The sequence below is a fragment of the Aptenodytes forsteri genome, unplaced genomic scaffold (assembly GCF_000699145.1).
Source record: "Aptenodytes forsteri isolate BGI_AS27 unplaced genomic scaffold, ASM69914v1 Scaffold289, whole genome shotgun sequence".
NCBI lineage: Eukaryota > Metazoa > Chordata > Aves > Sphenisciformes > Spheniscidae > Aptenodytes > Aptenodytes forsteri.
This window is the reverse complement of record NW_008795025.1, coordinates 892,845-907,680: the sequence shown is the minus strand read 5'-3', so window position 1 is coordinate 907,680 and position 14,836 is coordinate 892,845.

Sequence of the window (14,836 nt, the reverse complement as noted above, 5' to 3'; positions counted from 1 at the left end):
AAAAAAAAAAAAAAAAAGAAACAAAACCCAGGGGTCTCCACATTGGTTCAGCACTCTTATAAACATAGATTCATTTTACAGCCCTTCAAAGGTCAAACCCAGAAAGAGGTTGCAAAGAGAAAATAAAAATATATGTACACAGAACACTTTGCACACCAAACCTAGAGATATGCAGACCTTTAAAAAGCCTGAATAAAAGCAATATCACTTGTTGACCATCAGAAACTGATAAATGAACTGTGACCTCATAGAGGGAAGTAGCACCAGACCTCCCTTGTCTCTGAATCCCATGCTGACGGACCAAGCCTGATGGGGGGAGGAATGGACCATGACCCCAACAAATTTCCAAAGCCCCCAACAGACCCTCCTCTAACTGCAACTTCCACTAGCGTGGCACCTCTACCATCTGCCTTGCAACTTGATGTTTAGAAGCTTTAGACCTTTACTGGGATTGCACCTTGCATTAGGTAAAAATACCAGCCATTTTTCTCACCAGCTGGGATGAGATAGGATCCGTTTTGCAACATCACTCAAGTAAACAGGGCTGTCACAAATTTTGATTATTATTTTAAGCTGGAAGAAGTTAGACTCTTTTAGTGCTGGAAGTGAGGTGATCTTTGAAATAAAGTCCTGAGGAGATGGTAAAAATAACAGGTTTGTTTTCTTAATGTCAGCAGGGTAATGTTGCAAGAGAAAACATAATTTTGTTTCTTTCTCACTCATACATACCTATGGAAAAGGACTGCCTTCCCACTGGAGGGTCAAAATTTTTCATTTAGAGAAGTAGAAATGATCACTGCAGCTCCATTTTAGATTCCATTTTGCTCCATTAACCTCATGTTCATTACTGTGGGGTTTCTTAAGATTTGTCTGCACACAGACGTTTCCTAGTATATTTGTACCTCTAACCTCAAGTACGGATGATTTCAGTGCTGAAGCATTCAACAGTTGTCAACATTGGGTAAAAATGTACTAGAAGACATCTTTGTGAACACCAGCCCTTACAACTTTCCAGTCTCCAGCTCCTCCAGTGCCATCGCAGCCTGTTACACCTCTGTCAGATTCCCCCTGCTGGCTCTTCTTCTTTCCAGAGGTGAAACCACAGGACAGCTTCAGCATTCACTACCCTAAAAGGTAACTAACAGACACATTTCTTTTCTCCCCAAACGAGCTCAGAGCAATCATGTTTTAAGAAACACATTGCATACACAGATCCATGCCATTTTAGATGCCCCTGAAGCATTTGATATTGTACAAGCGTTGAGAGAAAAAAAACCCACCCACCTCTTGAATCATAGAATCATAGAATCATTAAGGTTGGAAAAAGACCTCTAAGATCATCAAGTCCAACCGTCAACGCAACACCACCATGCCCACTAAACCATGTCCCTAAGCGCCTCATCTACACGTCTTTTAAATACTTCCAGGGATGGTGACTCAACCACTTCCCTGGGCAGCCTGTTCCAATGTTTAACCACTCTTTCAGTAAAGACATTTTTCCTCATGTCCAAATGAGTAGTATCAAAATTATTCTTGATGATGAGTTGCATAAAAGCTCGTTGACGCTCGAGCAGGCAGTCTTAAGCACCACAGGTCAAACATTGGCTGGATGAGCCATTAGAAGTGAGCAAGGAACCTCAGTGCCTCTGAAACCATCTTAATGATTGTCATCTTCTCGAAGAAGCTGTCTTCCTAAAGAAATGAGAAGTTTGGCTCCTTTACTGAGGAAAAGCAAACAAACCAACCCCCTCCAAAACCAGAAAACAAAACCCAAACCCCACCTTTGAACAAGAAATCAACTGTAACTACACTGGAGAGAACTCAAGCAGTATAAATGTCCCTGCTCACCTCAAAGGTCCTGAAGACACCTGTGAAGCAGCCAGGCACATGAACAGAGGTGATGAAGGAAAGGCAGAACACTTTTAAGACTCAACAACCAATGACTCAGCCTGCTGTCAGACTACAGCAGCTCAAAAGCTCTGGATATCCAAGAGTCCAACCTCCACTGCACCAGATGAGAGCTGGGAGAGCTTTCATCCCGGATGATGTGCCCTACTTGAATCTCTTGAGTCCTCATGAAGCTCATACAATTTTATTTTAAACTTTTTAGCACTTCAGGACAGGCTAACAGAGCATCCATTATTTTTCCTTCCCTCCTTGTCCTTTCTCCATCTCTTCTCATGCTCACCCTGAGCAGGAAGGGAACATCTCCCATTTGAAGGAGCATCTCCAGCCATGTTGAATGCCCGCTGTCAGCAACAACGGGAGGTCAGTGCACAAAGTCATCATGGCTGCTTGAGTCAGCGCTTGGTTTTCCAGATGAAAGCTTCCCACAGGCATTAATCCTGCTCCTCTTGGCCCAGCTGCTCACAACCCCACAGCCAAGCGATGCTGCTGTTGTCACACACCACCTCTACTTAATCCTTCCCAAAAGCTGCACGAACATTTGAGAGCAGGCAACCTGCCGCCATGGTGAGTTTTTACAAGCCCTGAGTTGCAACACCCAGGCCTGCCCTGAAAGAGGTGGCACTCCTGATCTTCACACCCTGATCCTCGCACTCTGATCCTCTCCCTAAAGCTATTTCAGCAGTGAGGAATGATAAAGCTGAATGCTGGGGGGCTTTACTTCTGGGAGAAGGTAAATGCAGCTCCTGGTCTAGGTTTAGCTCTAACTCAGTTTTTCAGAGTCAGCTGTCCCCATCCCACCAGGTTCTCCTAGCGGGGACACGCTTCAGGAAAGGACACTCAATTTGGATGGACAAACAGTAGCGGTTGCCAGCAGGAGAGATTAACTGTTAAGGTGAAAAGGTTGTCAGCAAAGCTGTGCTGAATGTTTTTGGTGAAACCTGAGACTCAGGTACTGACCTACAAACCCAGGTGAGCACAGGAGGAAGCACAGCTCATGATGGTTTAGAGATGCACCATTTCCTCACAAACAGGGACCTGGTTTCAAGAGATCGGCTTTGAAACAAAATGCTTAATAGCAAGTGAGATTCACATTAAAACAGGTGAAGTGTTGGATGGTTAAATGCAACTGTGGCAGCTAATGAACTTGGTCCAACATCAGGTCTAGACAAGCGCAACGTACCTTCTCCAGAAGGCACTTTGCAACCCAAAATTTTCCACAATTAAGGACCTTTAAGGGCAGCATTTCACAGAAATGGATGAATTTTAAAAAACTTCTTTTGCTTATGTTGTCTTCCAGGGTGAAGGGAAGAACACAAGCCAGGTAGCTGTTGGTTTCTGTTAAGAAACTTTACTACATTTGAAGTTTTGAGTCCTCTGTGTGTGCTGGTACCTGCTTTTCCCTGCTACAGCTGATCCAACACCTCAACACCCCAGCAAAACACAGTCCCTGGGCACTTGCACTTGATGTGCTTGCCACCACGCTTCTGGCAGAGTGAAGAGATCAGTCCAAAGTATCAGGTTTGGGGACCGGAGGAGCAAAGGATAAATGGAAACACATGCAGCATTATTCACATGGCTAAAATGTACCCGGAAGTTTCCCATGACTTGCATGCTTGCCTTCCTTTATATATATATATTTTTTTTTAAATAAAGCTTGGCAGCAGTTCAGACCTAAGATTAAAATAACTGTTTCGTGTCATCCCAAGGCAAGAGCAGAGAGCACCTCTATGCTTTGCCAGCTGCTCTGCCCCTGCTGCTGGCACAGACTGCGTGAGGTCTGGCTCCTCCTCAAGAAGCAGGAGGCAAGAAACATCCTTTTTCACAACCATTGTTCGGAGACATTCATGCAGCTATTCCCTCTGACATGCTTTGGAAAGATCAGTTTAGGAGGTTTTTAAAACTAGCTACTGGTTCCTAATGTCAGTGCTGATAACCTGCACTACACACAAGTCCATATGGAGAAGGTCCACGTTAGGTGGTAGCATTAGACTGTAGGAGCATTCAGTTCACCCCCAAAAAGTTACAAAACTTGCAGTTAAAGATCAGCTTCTATAAGGCTGCTATTGCAAGAGAATCTGGCTTTTCATTTAGAAGTAGATTTCTTTCCCTAGCTATGAGGGCCTGTGTGTTTGAGAACAAGAACTCAATGTTCAGAAGCCAGTAAGTAAATAAAGACCCTGAGGTTTACTTGCAGTTAAACAGCAGCTTCTATAAGGCTGCTATTGCAAGAGATGGCTTTTCATTTAGAAGTAGATTTCTTTCCCTAGCTATGAGGGCCTGTGTGTTGAGAACAATTTTTTTTTAAAAAAAAAAAAAAAAAAAAAAAGAAGTTATGACTGAGGCCTGACTCATGATTTTCAAATTCTTGGAGGTAGCGAACTTAGTAATTCTGTAGTCTCTTGTGGATTGGGACTTTCATGCGTTTCTTTGCGCATAGCTAACAGAAGTTTCACACAAACCTTTCAATCCCATAGCCATACTACATGGAAATCTGTTTCACTGAATGCAGTCCAGGAAAAGCTGGTCTGTGACTTCTACAGGAGATGTTAATGAATAATACATCTAGCTGTTTGCAGCAAATTCAAATCTCTAATGAAAAGCAAAGGCATATTCCTAGTTTGAACTCTGCTGAGCATCACGTCAGATCCCAGCAATGCAAATCCATGGTCAGGAGCAGAATATAGACCTTCAGCCTGGCTTAGCCTGAAGCACACAGAAAGCCAAAAGCTTTGTTTTAACTGTGCTACTTCACTTTTTAAAAGCGTGATTTATATATATTGGCTTACACTATTGGATACTATCTTTCAGTACAATCACAGCATAGCATTCTTTGTACTCTGTATGCAATACTTCTGCACCACTTCAAATACCCAAGGTCATTCAGTGCATAAGCAACAGGAATCTAGAGGAGCTTCAGACCTACATATGCACTGGGCTGGGAGTGGCTGAGCCTCCAGGACTTCTGATACCCAAAGCCTTAACCACATACAACAATCACAGGGCAAACCGATGAGCCTTGCAGCATGGTCCCAGAAGCATGGACTCATCTGTGCTGCATGGTGCTGACAGCCACATCACAGAGTAGGCAGGGTTTAGGGGTCTCTTCCTCAGGAGAGAAAGCAAGAAGCAGCGTCGATAGGTTTGCTTTGCAGTAGATATCACTGGTCCTTGCCTACGCTTCGTTATTACAATTCATGCTGTGGGCCATCTCTGTTTCCCACAGCCCGGCACTCTCCGGAGCATGGTGTGCTGCGCCTGCAAGTTGATAAGGCTGCTTTATGATCTATGGCGGCTGGTTTTAATTAAAGCTGCCTCCTCTGCATCGCTTCTAGCCTTGTGCAGACAGGAACACAAATGATTTCATCTTCTCTGATCCACTAGATGCCAAGCTCACAATTATGAGCTGCCATTAATAAGGAAGCTTCTCCCACCGCTCCCGCTGGCTCAAGCAGAGTTGGAAGAAGAGAACTAAGGAGAAGATATACAGCGACAGCAAACTAACCCCCCACTTCACTACACCAACTAAGCAGAAAACTGATTAAGCACATTACCTTCAAACCTCCCCCTCTTGAGAGCTCCTGGAGGGCAGCAGCAGAGGACAATGAGAAGTCAGCCCAAGCAAGCCACTCACTCGCAGTCACCTTCAGGGCAGAAGACAGCTTTTAGTCCTTTGAACTAATGAGACAGGTCCTAGTCAGGAAAGCACAGTGTTTCTTACTTGTGGGACTCCATCCTTAATTCCTACTGACACCTTCTCTGTGGGGGTGTGGAGGTTAGGGGTCCAGTTACACCTGGAGTTACACCTGGAGTCACTTCTCCACTCTTCCACAGGTGGGACTGAGGACATTAAATGGGCCTTGACCACTCTCACCTGGGCTACGCAACTGTCTGCCCAGGACCCCCCAGGCCATGGCTGAACTATGCCATGGATTGTGCTCCTGACTTGCTGTCTGTCCTTCCTACATTGACCTCAGCCTGGACCTGCTGCTTTGTGTGATCATGGGGCTGTTGGGAACCTGTTGCTGTGGTCACTCAGCCCTGTTGCCTTGCTCGGGTACAGGTGGTCAGTGTGGGTATCCTTAGCTCCTGGCTCATGTCCTCTCCTGGGGCAGCCTCCTGCTGCTCCCTGATATCAGCTGAGGTTACCTCAAGCCCTGAGCTGAGCACTGTGAAGGCTGTGCCACCCCCCCAAAGTGCCAGGGACTTCAGAGGAGCCCCCAGGCCTGTGGGCAGGGGGATATGGGGTCCCAGCTGGAGCTGGTCCAGGGCCACCCTGCAGCACCTCAAGTCCTGTTTGCCCTCGGGACCCCTGCTAGGTTTCCTGGTCCAGGCAGCCCAGGAACCTCATCTCCTGCCATCTCAGCTAGTTGCGTCTGCTACAAGGCCCTCACGGTGGGAAACCACAAGCTGGCTGGTGGATCTGGGATCCTGGGATCTGTGATGTTGAGGCAAAAGTGGTGTTTTGCCTCCCTGACCTGACAGTGGGACCACTGGTTGAGGTCAGAAAAATTGCAGTTTTTGCACAAAGTCAGGCTTGAACCAAAGCTTTTCATGGGCACAGAAGTCCTACCTCATGTTCTTCTCAGCTGTTTTTACAGTATGCAGGGTTCAAGCAAATCAGTTTATCTTCAAAGCACCCTGATGGGGAAAAAAGAAAACTCCCAAAACTCTTGACCCTGTATTCCAGGTGGGGAAGTCAAGCAGCTGGACCTTGCTTTTAGGACCACCTTTGGCAGAGATAGTATTTAAACTTTGTGGCACCAGACCGTTGATGGATAATATTCTTGTTTGCAGAGTGGGAGGCTGTCGTCTTCCCCATATAACTAGGACAGCAGAAGACAGGGCTGCTGACAGCCTTCCTCAGCTGTCAGGTCATTCCTCCCAGCCTCCCTATGCTCAAGGGCTCTTAAAATTTAGATCGGAGGCATCATAGCTGCATTCAACTCAAGACTCCCTGTTGAGGGTCATCGTGGGAGATGTCAGTCTGCGGCAGAAGTTACAGCAGACTCGATGGTGCTCTGCACCAAGACATCTTAGTCATGCAAACATGTGAATAAGGAACACTAAGCCTTTAAGTGCTGGGGCTGACGAGGAAGCTTTATGGTCACTTCAGGATAGCAGGCAGTTTAATCTCTTTAATGTGTGGGATGCATAGTGTCTTATTTCTTGTATGTCTCCAATGTTGTCATAGAAGCAAGAAACATATTTTTCTGATACAGATCTACTTTGGTACATCCCAAGCTGGTACATTTTGTGCTTAGTTTCTGTCTCCAGAGGACAAGAACAGCAATCTCAAACCTATCTGAACTTTTAGGATATCGTAGCATGCTGTGTATTTTACAAGGACCTGTGGTATCCATTGAGAGTCAACAGATTCAAATTGCAGGGGGTGGGTGGTTGTACCAGACAATGACGCTGCTCAGTGGTTTTTGACTGTTAATGCAAAAGTTAAACAATTAATTAATTTGAAAATACCAAGTATTTTTAGAACGAATTTGTACATTCAACCTTTAACATAGATGGGCGAAAGACTTTTCAAGACTACAGTTGACCTAGAATTTGACTAAAATGAAAAAGCTGAACAAGCCCAACTTCACGCTTGGAATTTATTTTTTCATGTAAAGGTTCAAAAACTACATAAAACTGGGTGCAGCCCAAAAATCTTTTCCCCTCGTGGAAATCAAAGTGATGATCTGACTCCATTTAATTCCTGGGCTCTGTAACCAGTTTGGTCATACTTACGGCACTCAGTGATCCCACAAAAACAGAATTCAAAGCTGGGCACTTGAAACCAAGTACCTGAGCTCAAGTTGTGTTTTAGCTGGCACCCATCTAGGGCCTACCCCATTAGGGTAAGCAGAGCACATTTACCTACAGAGAGGATTTCAGTCTTCAACTGCTTGGCTCAGTCCTTAATTTCACAGGGAGAATGACCTCCAAGGAGATTATGGCTTTGAACTTCTTACCAAAGAGTAAGGGCTGCGTCATATTGACTGTCTTACAGCCTGTTTCACCACGAGCGTCCATCCGTTCATGTTTTCTTTGTCTGTTTAGTAATGATGGTTCATTGTGGAGCCTGTTTCAAAGATAAGCCTACTAAGAAGCTGGATCTTCAAGACACGAGACCACTAATCAGCTCTGGGAAGGTGTACCTCGTTACACCCAGCTGGAAGATAGAGTCCCAGTGCTTCAGCTGGGGAACCAAACCCTCCAGCCTTTGCTCAAAGCTTGGTGCTGTGATGACTCAAATGAGCATTTCTGCTAGTGGTCTAGCAGGAATTGCATACCATGCTCTCTGTGTATCTTAGCTGAGGGCACATTTTCCATAAAGTATGGAACTTCAATCTATGTTTATAACAAGGCATGTCACTTACGAGTACAGAACTGCCTCCCATGTCAAAGAAAAAACAACCACCCAGGAGATAAAGTACTAGTCAAAACTATCCAAGAACCAAATGTTTTTCTTCCCAGACAAATGAAAGTCCAGAATAAATAGGACTGCTACCCTGAACACGGGGATCCATAAAAAATTCATACAAACTGAGCTTCCTGGGTCCCTTCTTTCTCACCCAGGTGCCCTGTGTGAAAGCACCAAAGCGAAGTAAGCAGGACCCAGCTGGTCCAAACTCCTTCACCAGGAAATCCCTTCATCCGGCACAGCCACGTCTTAGAAGGTGATGGATGGAGACACCCTCCCTCTCCGGAGGTAGCAGGATACTGTATGCAAGCAGACATTTGTTTTGAGCTTTGCATGACCAGGTATTTGCAGCCTAGCATCGGTCCTCTATCTGGTACCCTCAGAAAGACTCTCATTCCCCTCCCACATCATTGCCCACGCTCGGCAGTGTCTCTGCAGGCATTTACCAAGCTGTACAGTCCTTCCGTGGGCTCAGCCTGGGAAGAGCCAGCAGCCCCTATTGCTTTCATCCAATCTCTGGCAGGAGTCCCTGCATAGCTCTGGTTTCTGCCGTCTCCCCTCGCACATCTCTGCGCCTCCCCGAGGTGTGTGGAGGCTGTGCTGACAGCTCCACGTGGCGCCGAGAGCAACCGCTCCCCCAGATCACCTTTTTCTGGCTGAAGAGGGAAACAGGATGCGCTGGCCCTTGGAAGGGGGCCAGGGACCTCCCATCTCAGGCTGCAGCCCAAGATCACCTCCGTCTGCAGCAGCTTTGGGGTGAATCCAAACTCAGGTAAAGCTGCTTTTGCTTTTTCCAGGGGAAACAGGAGCAGATTTCAGCTCACCAGTACAACTATTTCAGATGATCTGGCAAACAGGCTTTTGTGCTTCCCTCTGATGTAAAAGATGGCGATCAGGGCTCTCGTGAGAGAGACAGATGAGATCTAAAGCTTCAGGATATCTTTGTGCTCCCTGGCAGCAGCAGCTTCGAGGTGCAGCCTGATGAGCCTCCTGCGTGATTCGCAGAAGTGACCCAGAGGGGCAGCAAGCAGCCCTTCGGTAGCAAAGCTGCCTTTTCGCTTATATGAACTAGCAGCAATTGTATACCAAAAGCAAAAGCTGTGCACTTCAGTGTAACCAAAGGACAGTTACAGTTCCCATTTTAGCAAACTAAACTTTGGTTCTCCACATAAATCCTCCTCAGGTCCAACCTTCAGGTTCATCTTCAGTGAGGATACTTCACCCTTCTCTGTCCAACCTAAAAATAGATGGAAAGGTGTAAGGATGGAGCCAGGCTCTTCTCAGTGGTGCCTGGGGCCAGGACAAGAGGCAAGAGGCACAGACTGAAATATATGAAATTCCACCTAAAAATAAGATAAACTTATTTGCTGTGAAGGTGGATGAACAAGGCAACAGGTTGTCAGGAGAGGTTGTGGAGTCTCCAACCTTGGAGAAATTCAAGCGCTGTCTGGACGTAGTCCTGAGCAACCTGCTCCAGCTGGTCCTGCTTCGAGCAGGAAGGTTGGATTAGACATCTCCAGACCCACCTGGAGAGATCTCCAACCTCAACTATTCTGTGATCTGGTGATCTTTACTAGTTTCATTTCATCCAAAAATATCATTGTAACTTTCTTGAAAGGAGTTGCCAACACCTTTCTGCAGCGCATGGACATGCTTTCACAGCCGTTTTGGCTGAGGTTTGGGAAAAAGCTTGTCTCTCTAAGGAGGCACCATAACTGTGCTCCTTTCCCTGACCCTTAAGCAAAGTCTTTCCTAACCAGCAGTCTAGTTTATAGTTTAATTTTCATTACTTTTTTCATAAAGTAATATCCCAATCATTTTTTATTTTCATTCTTCTGTGTGTGGCAGAAGGCAGAAATCAGAGAGGACTAAAGCCAAACATGGGAGAACCGGGAAGCAGCTTCAGAGTCACTGAGTTACCTCGGGGTTCTGTCACATCCATTATTATGCATTACAATAACCTCCTGCAGACTAACAAACACGTGTCTTAGCAGTCCTGCAGTCACCACAGTGAAAATAAAAAGCTTTGGACAGTTCTAGGAAGGGTCTCAATTTCAAGCCAATTTTGTATCACAGCCTGTTTTTGGTCAGTGCTGCTCATTTGGGTCCTCCTCAGAGCTGCTGTTACAGGAAACATCTTTTCTTCCTTATAGATGACCATCTCTTCTCCTTGCCTGTGGCTCATATCCTGGGTGATAGAAGTGGAGGCCTGATTCTTACCTGCTGGGAGTTATATCAGAGTCAGGGTGAAATCCGTACCCGAGCCCCAGCGAGTTCAACGGGGCCAGAATTATCTAGATGTCTGTTCAAACAAAAATATGTATTTGGGAAACCGTATTCAAAACTATATTCAATCACATTTCAACACTGAACACTTTATTTGCTGCTGGTAGAAATTTTTTTTCTTTGTTTTAGAAAATAATTTTTCAGCAAAATAAAGACTTGTGTCATTGTATTGCAAAGCTAGCTGACCTTGTGCTAATTAACTGTGTGTGAAGGCACACAACATAACCTCATGCTAAGCAAAACAATGAGCAGTCTATAAATAAAAAAGAGCTACTGCTAAATTTCACATTTTCAGGTTTAAACTTAAAGATTTCCATGGGAGTAGGAGGTCAATTCACTGGTTATATTTATCTCTTTAAAATTAACAGAAAGGAAAAAATAGGCCCTTTTGCCCCTGAACTGGAACATAAGGTCAGGGTGACAAGTGGCGCTGGCAGGGCTGGGGGAGTCTGACTGCGTCTGAGGCTCCTCGCAGCTCAAGTCATCACCATCAAAATGCTGGCACCGCCCTGGGCTCCAATACACTGCGTCCAGTGGGCTAGAAAACGGTATTCCTCTCATGTCCTGAGTCATCGCCCTGCTGTAGACAAAGTCTCCATGAGATTTTAAAAAATAAAATAAAATAAAAAAATCAAAATAGCATGCTCGGTCTTTCCTGTCAGTTCCTGGCATGTGAACACTAAAAACATCAGGAGAAAAATACTCACCATTTGTTTCCAGAAACCCTGGGGAATGGAGACGTGAAATCTGGGAGTGACTCAGAGGCTCTCCTAGAAAATGGCACTTGTCACACATCCAGATATTCCACTGATCCAAGGAGCTGCTACCGGTAAAGGGTTGAGCCATCACTTCAGCCCTTTACCTGTGGCGGGGTCTGTTCTGACCTCTCTTTGCAGGCACGACTGCTATGATTAGCCATGATGGGAGCCATCTTCGTGCTGAAAGGAAAACAGACCCTCATGCTGTTTTGGTGTTCCTGCTGTCTTCTGCTCTCCTTTTGGCCCTGCTCTGCTCCAGCCGGGCCGAGGCTGGCTCACCTCTGTAGGGAAATCGACACAAAGCCTACCGAAACAAAGGGATGCTGAGCTGAGGTTACCATGAGCTGGAGGACAAGTATGGCTCAGATGCCACGCCAAGCCAATGCTCCACGAAAGGGTGTTTTTGTCTCTCTAATCAGACATGCTGTTTGGACAATTTAAGCGTCCCCAGTGCTAGAACAACTGACGATGAAATTAGAAAGCAGATCCTGGTTTGGTAAACCTGGTTTTGGTGTTATCATCTTTCTCCACCCGTAAACCTTGACTGAACATGACCTCAGCTGCAAACCCAAAGTGGCAGATCATGAGAGTCACTGAAAACAGTCAAGGGAAAGAGATAGCAATGACATGGACTGAGGGGTCTTTGACACTGGTTACAAATGCAAGTGAAAGCAAAAATGGAAAGCAGTAACTTTGACAATCTCATCCCTGAGAGGAGCCAGGGAGCAGCAGGGACCCTAAATACAAGCCTTCCACCCCTTGCTGGCAAGCCGCACGGTGGGGTTTTCAGAAGCACCCCTAGTTAGTCTGTCCTCCTGCCCACAGAAACCCGCGGACATCCTGCTCCTGCCTGTGTCCGTGCTTGAGTGGGCTGGAAAACCCTGTGATAAGTGAGCGGTCAGGTCTTCTCGCCTGGCTGAGCTCAGCAGCATCCCTGCAAGGGGGAAGCAAGAAGACTGAGGATGCCCTGTCCACCTTCTCCAGCTGAGTCCAGCAAGCACCTCTGCTGACCAACACCCCCTGCAGCCCAGCTGCTGGCCATCATCCCTAGGAATAGCCAGGTTTCATGTCCAATTTTGATCCAGCAAAAGGGATCGTATTATCTAATGAACAAGAAACATCAACTATACTCTTTGATCATCGCCAGACTAATTCCCATGGCACAATTTTAATTGCTAAAGTTATAGTCACACAACTCAGATCTGTCCCAAGGACTACAAAACTTGAAGACACTTCTTTTTTTTTCCCCTTTTTTTTTCTCATGAAGAAATGCTTGCCATGCTGGGCAGATGTACAACATAACTGCAGTGCCTCAGGCACCCAGAGCAAGTGGAAAAACCCAAGAAGTACGTACCCGCATCGTGCCGAGCTTCATCAGCCTGTAAACAGCAGTGATGGCTCTGAAGCTCCCAGGGGAACAGGGGAAATAAATACTCCTTCCCCTGAGTACCACCAGGCTAAAACGCAGCAGCCGAAGGTCCCGCCGTGGGGTGAGGTTCCCCCGTGGGGCTGCAGACGAGGCTGTTGAGTTTGAGGCTGCTCACTGGCATTTGGAAGGAATTGTTCCACCAGTGGAAACTTTTGCGGATGAAGCAGTTAGAGAGGGAAAAGCCAGTTAAACTTCTGCCTTTCTCTACAGAGGGTAAACTTAGAAACATGACTTAGACGCATAATTTAGAAAACCAAGACAAAAATCAAGTCCACTGCTTCTCCCAGAGCTTTTTTATGCTTATTGCTTCCCGGGACAGCCACATGGACTAAGTGCCATGTTTTGAGTGCAGACTTTTCTGGCTAAGCCATGAAACCCACCAAATGTAATTTTTGACCATGTAATTTGTCCTCCCCAAACAGGCTTAAAAACTAGTGAAGCAGAAAAGAATAGGATGTGAATTGCGAAGCATTTTTGTGCATGCAGACTTCAGCGACTAGTAATACCCATATTATGGTATGATGAGATCTTTGGCAACTAATTTGTCAAGTGTTTTTTTTACGAGAGGGTATCAGCAGATGATAAAGCTGAAAGTCTTGACACACCAGAGGAGCTGTCTTTGTGTATGGACAGTGAAAATTAATTTACCACCAATTTGGCCTTGGTCTAAACTAAACCAAAATGAATGCCGTGGTCTCATCTCACCCTACACTGGCTTCTAGCTGACAGCTCTGAATAATTCAGGAGAAAGCCTCTCTCCTGCCAATTACTGCTGCAGACAGTTCCCAGCACCACCAGCCCCTTCAATATGCACAACCCTGGCTCCTCCCTCCTCTGGCAGATGCTGCCCACCTGAGGCAGGGGGGAGGGCAGCACTGCACAGGTCGGGGGGGGGACTGTCGTGTAAAAATGAGACTTCTGTCTTCCGTGTCGGTTAGGCACTTCCATGTGATAAAGGGAAAAGGTAAAAGCCAGCTCTGCACGTGCATCCTTCTTCATCGTGTTAGGAATAAACCCTGTTGGTTAATGCAATGCATAGTTTTAATAAATTAATTGCTGCAGTTAAAAATCTCTCCTACTGAGTGACATTTTGGTTAACAAGAACAATTATAGAAATCTGTGCATTTGGACAGGTGCAAATCAATAGTGGGACACTATTCTGCTCCATCTTGCTCCTTGAGCACCTCTTCTGACGAAGAAGTTTCCTGCAAACAGAGTTGCAAGAGTATACTGGGATGTACTGAAATATCTTCAGTCACATTTTGTACTGGGGTCTGACAACAGTCAGGTTCTCCAGCCATTTCCATTGTGCTGTCACACAGTGTCCCAGCTTTCGATAAGAAAATGTTGAAACCTCAGCATTTTGCAGACTTCTGTAGACACTGAGAATTCGATCTCCCCGGGGTTCTGGGCACAGTTATTAACCTGTTCTGTTTCTAATGTTAAAAAACATTGTTGTGACTTCACTGCCCCAGACAGGCATCATGGAAAAAATGGTGCATGGCCCTGATCCCATCTCTTGATGGATTAAAATAGGCAAATGACTTGGAGGTACAAGGTACGAGCAGAAGGCTGTGAATCGGATCATGCACAAGCTCCTGTTGGTTTCCATTTGCACCCCTTGAACAGAAGCCTGAGTCCCTTCCACAGCACAACAAATTTCATGCCAAGCTCTTGAAATTATTGTTGTAAGATCTAAGCTATCTTCATGGTTATCTGCACATATCCATGCAGTTAGAGCTGCCATGGTGTTTCTGGTGGGGGCCACAGGGCAGGCAGGTCACCCATTTGCTCTCCTCCTCGGGGCTCAATGAGGACACCTGTCCTGGTTTCAGCTGGGATAGAGTTAATTTTCTTCCTAGTAGCTGGTACAGTGCTGTGTTTTGGATTTAAGATGAGAATAATGTTGATAACACACCAATATTTTAGTTGTTGCTAAGTAGGGCTTACACTAGTCAAGGACTTTTCAGTTTCCCATGCTCTACCGACTGAGAAGGCTGGAGGTGCACAAGAAGCTGGGAGGGGACACAGCCAGGA